This window comes from Helianthus annuus, chromosome 6, assembly GCF_002127325.2.
Source record: "Helianthus annuus cultivar XRQ/B chromosome 6, HanXRQr2.0-SUNRISE, whole genome shotgun sequence".
NCBI lineage: Eukaryota > Viridiplantae > Streptophyta > Magnoliopsida > Asterales > Asteraceae > Helianthus > Helianthus annuus.
The window spans coordinates 95,379,529-95,384,703 of record NC_035438.2 but is presented as its reverse complement, the minus strand read 5'-3'; the positions used below and the strand labels follow the sequence as shown (position 1 = coordinate 95,384,703).

At 32.3% G+C, this 5,175-nt stretch overlaps 1 long non-coding RNA gene across 1 annotated transcript; it reads right to left on the bottom strand.

Annotated features, from left to right (window-relative positions):
* Positions 1-3,613: 3,613 nt before the first annotated feature.
* LOC110914684 lies at positions 3,614-3,927 on the bottom strand. Its single transcript, XR_002578507.2, has 2 exons — positions 3,867-3,927; positions 3,614-3,791 (listed from the first exon to the last, which is right to left on the bottom strand). It is a non-coding gene; the product is annotated as an uncharacterized LOC110914684 (long non-coding RNA).
* Positions 3,928-5,175: the final 1,248 nt, after the last annotated feature.

The following is a 5,175-nucleotide window of genomic DNA, read 5'->3' as shown; positions in this document are numbered from 1 at the left end:
TGGAAGGACGTGTTCAGTATGTACAAGGACTATGTTGTGTGTTCTGGGGATTCATATGAGTGTAACAACTGGGTCTTAACAGTGTAATATTTTTATGTAACAGAAAGTAAATTGGTTATGGTTGTGTTACAATTGTTACACATGGTATGTTTTCATATTTATGTAACGTATTACATGTTACATTTTTGTGTATAACATTTCTATGTTACATTTTCATGTTTATGTAACATTTACATGTTTACGTTTTTTTTATAGAGTTGCAAGAAAGAGACTGTTACATTTTTTTAATACCTAAAAAGATGTAACATACAGTCAATGTTACACAACCAAATAAAAATATTTTTAATATACAAAATAATGAAAGATGAGAGAGAAAATGAAGAAAGAGAATGGATTTGATAAATTTTTTTGCAGGTCACATGTTTCCAAGTGAGAGCATGTTTTTACTTTTTAGCTCTATAGGTAGGTTGACTTTTTAGATTAAAAAGTGTTGTACTTTTTACCTTTGTTCAAGTACACCCAACTTATATAATATTTATTTACATAAAACTAATGAGTGAAATTTAGTTCTTACTAAATTATACAGTAACAATCAAAACAATAAATCAAAAAACATTAATTAACAAATATGTTACAAGGACCCCATGTTACATATCTTAGTTATTTACAATAAAGAATATTTCCAAGAAAATGTCACATACCATACCATAGAATTTATAGATTTAGGTATTAGTTTTTTTTTTTACCTCTTTGTATGTTGACTTTTTTTTATGTAAAAATGTGTAAACTTTTACCCAAAGCCTTTTAAAAGACTATACAACATCCATTTATCTAACGTTTTTTAAATTATATCCACAAAAATCATTTTTTTCATATGTTACACAAACCGAGTCATATCAACATTAGTTAATTAGGCTTCAATCATTTTTTCATATACTACCCAAACCGATTCATATGTTACAAAAATCATTTTTTTTTTTCATATTTTATCCTACATAGAAATACACATTAATGCTACAACGTACACATTTTTTTGTCTCATTTCACATTTGTACATATAAATAAAAATAAAGCCCAAAAGTTTTTTTTATATAACCAGGTAATAAGATATATAATCATAGCACCATACATAAAACAAAACATTTCCCCAATGTTACAAAGAAATCCGTAAACACAAACTATACAAAGTAATATAATAATAATTTGAGATTAAATACTTATTAGTTTCCCTTAAACACTTTTTTCCAGTTTGGTGGTAGATGCCTTTCCCCCTGCATTTCAATTAAAAAAAACATCAACATTCCTCGCAATACGAAACGTTTTTGAAGATTGGGAACACCCAAGCAAAAAAAAAAAAATGTTTGAATGTTTAAACACATGTGGTCATTTTTATCTGTTTTCTTGCTTAATTTCACTATCTACAAGCACGAAGATTAATAAAATGTTACACTTTTTTCCAGGGATCCAACAATGTAAAGTATTCATGTACAATGTACATTTTTTTGGATTATCTCAAAATGCAACACACGTGTACATTTTTTTTATACGAATCAAATATGAATGTAACTTTTTTATGTAAAAAGGAATTCAGCTAAAAAACCAAAGAACAAAAAATGTAATTTTTGTTTTGTTTTAAAATCAACATGTAACCCTTTTTTTTACATTTTCCCCTAAATGTAATTTCTTTATTATACACTTTATTGAAATATGCGACATAAAAAAAGTAACATTTTTTTTTCCAATAACACAAATGAACCAACCATGTAACATTATTAAAAACCAAAACCCCTAAAAACAAAACCAAAAGACATTTGTTCATCATAATTATTTGTATAAACAAAACAAAACCAACCTACAACCTTTCTGATTAAATTTGTTTAAAATATAAAGTTTTCTTAGTTGGAAAGTTTTTTTGGGTAACAAGTATTGTTTTTACAAGAATATAGATAACACCTTTAAATCCTAAAAACATCTGTTATTCAACTTTAATAAGTATAAAAAAAACCCCTTACATATTTGTTATTCAACTGTAATAACTATAAAAAACCCCAAAAAATCACAAAACCCCATTTTCTCCCCCTACCGAACTTATATAGCTAAAAGAAAGTTGATAATTTTTGTCAAATAAGATCCGACGCACCTGAGATTCTCTCGTTTTAGGCGGTATATCTCCAGCGGGTTTTAGGAGGTATATCTCCGGCGTTGATGGTTGAAATTCCTCGGTGATTGTTCTCCGGCGGTATATCTCCGTCGTCTAGTGATCGTTGATTTTCTCCGGTGATTTTGAATATATTAGGCGATTTTTCTCCGGTGATTTTGGGTATACATGAACAAGTCTGGTTATTTAGGTTAGATGAAGAAGGGTTGATGAAGACTTTGGAAGAGAGAGAATGTATATTTTGTTTTTGAAGTTTTGAAAATAATGAAGAGTGATGTGTAGCAAGTGTAATGATGGCCCCATGTGATTGTTCTTACACCATGCAGACTTTTGTCTCTTTGTAAGAGATTGTATTGATTTTTCCTATATTACCCTTTAACGTACATCAAATGAAATAAAAAATAGAGAAAAAGGGAAACAAAAGCAACTAAATGCTCAAAATCAATCTCAGCCATCTATTAACTATGATCAATGGTTATTAATGGGTTTTCAGGGTTTATTCAACTCAAGTGGGTTTTCAATTTATCCTTGCCCTATATATATATATATATATATATATATATATATAGAGTAGCCATTTACCCGCGCGATGCGGCGGGAGTGACGATTTACAATAGAATACTCGTTTACCGTTAGTTTATCACCTATAGGTTTGGCGGGAGTGACGATTTACAATAGGATACTCGTTTACCGTTAGTTTATCACCTATAGGTTTGTTGTTCTTCGATTTCAATATGGCGCGATAAATTGTAGCAAGTGAATTTAGAGAGAAAAATGGCTCAAGATTTTAGGGTTTCATTGTTTAGAGATGTAATCCGGGTCAAGTAGGATCTATTAGTACCTTATGTAATTTAAATTGTAATCCGGGTCAAGATTTTAGGTTCCTTTGTCCAACTATTTATACTTGTATTAAACATAACTACAAAAACAACATTAAAATGTTAAGTGTTGAAAAGGTAACGCTGTCTGATTACTTACTGCACGTTGGCAGATATTTACCAATACATATGCTCTAAAGGTCAAGTCAAGATTTGAAACCTGCCAACCGATGGGTCAATATTATGTTTTATAACAGATGAAGTGATGGCATATCTAGTAAAGTTAACCACATAACCCAACCAACCATTTTCTTGCTACAACTAACTGATTCCGAAGATCCATTTTTAGAGTTCGAAAGCCTATTTTGACCCGTTAGTTGACCCAAACAATGAACTTGAGTGGCAATGCACACAAAGAATAACTATACCTTTTGCTGTGCATGACACTTCGTACAAGTGTATACAAGATAATCAATAATGAATACATATTGGTAGCTAGCATCATAAATATGAAATTATCTTGTTTTTGTTGGTCCAATAGTCGTTCCCATTCAAGCATCAGAAATATGTAGGTGGTTTCTAATATATAATCAGAACATGCATACATACATACATATGTTTTTTTTTAAAAAAGTAGTTCACTACAGCATGATTGCTTTTTATTATAAACTTGAATGGCTATCATTTCAAATCCAGAAAACTGATTTGGGCTCGATTCAAGCCGACCGGTGTCACTGCAGTAGTCATAGAATAGAGTAAGTACGGAAGTTCTTTGTTGCGTCAAACCACAGGTTCAACCTCTGTTCCCTATTACCCTGCATATACCAAACAAACTTGCGATTAGTTTATGCACAGCTATTCATAATCATTTTATCATGAAATAAGGACACCTGAACAAATGTCTCGCTCGACCAATAGTTTCCCTTGACGCATTATGCAAGGTTCGCTCGGTCCAACAACTCAAGCAAATGTTTTCTATGTTTTTTAGGGGGAAGATGGGTGCATCTCTCCACAGGGCATACAAGACACAGGTCATTGGCGGAAGCCCGCCAAATTTAACATATAAAGTTTTTTTATATGTTAAATATGGCGAGCTGCCGCCAATAACCTATGTTTTGTATGCCCTGGGAGAGAAGCACCCATGTTCCCCCTAAAATGCAAAGAAAACATTTGCTTGAGTTGTTGGATAGATTACACAGGCTCAGTTTTTGCATCACAGCCTCAAACACTTTCAGTTCAGATAGATTACACAGGCTCAGTTTTTGCATCACAGCCTCAAAACACTTTTAGTTCAGACAGATTAAGAACACAAGGTCAGCTTATGCATCATAGACTCAACACTTTTAGTTCAGACAGATTAAGAACACAAGCTCAGCTTTCGCATCACAGCCTCAAACACTTTCAGTTCAGACAGATTAAGAACATTTGGACGGAAGATGTATAACCTTGTAAAGGGTAAAAGGGTTTGTGTTTTCTTGTTCCTTAACAGTTGTACATTGTGCATTAAGTGTTTTTTCAACACCTTGTTCAATTACCATCTTGTCCTTCACATATGTTTATTAAGAACACAAGCTCAGCTTTCGCATCACAGCCTCAAACACTTTCAGTTCAGACAGATTAAGAACACAAAATCCGGAGTACACAACAAGAGTAATTTGCCACGAAACTTAAACAACCTTTAAAGCATGAAGTACACGTGTTTTAAGCACAAGAAACAAATATGTAACCTGACAGAGTCAGCTTATGCATCATAGCCTCAAACACTTTCAGTTCAGACATATTAAGAACACAAGCTCCGTTAGTTCTCGCAAAGTCAACCATGATAAAAAGAAATCAAGTATTAGTAAAGATTTGATATTAGTTATAACCAGTACACTATTAACTTAAAATAAATTTAATATAAATGACATTTTGTCAAGTTGCAAATATAAAAACCTTTATTCTAAAAAAAAAAAGAAAAGAAAATTGATGAATGATGATAAACTTTACTTTACCTCTGCTTGAGTGAGCATGAGACCACTAAGTGACGGAACATTCTGCATATGAAGCCCCCATCGATTCGAATGAAGCAGCGTTCAGCGTCACTAAAGCCGATTCCGAGACTCTCCAAGCAGATACACTTTCTCCGGCAGCCAGAAGATCGGAGTGAGCTTGTTCTGTAAAAATAGTGATCGTGACAGTCGTTAACCAAAGGTATAA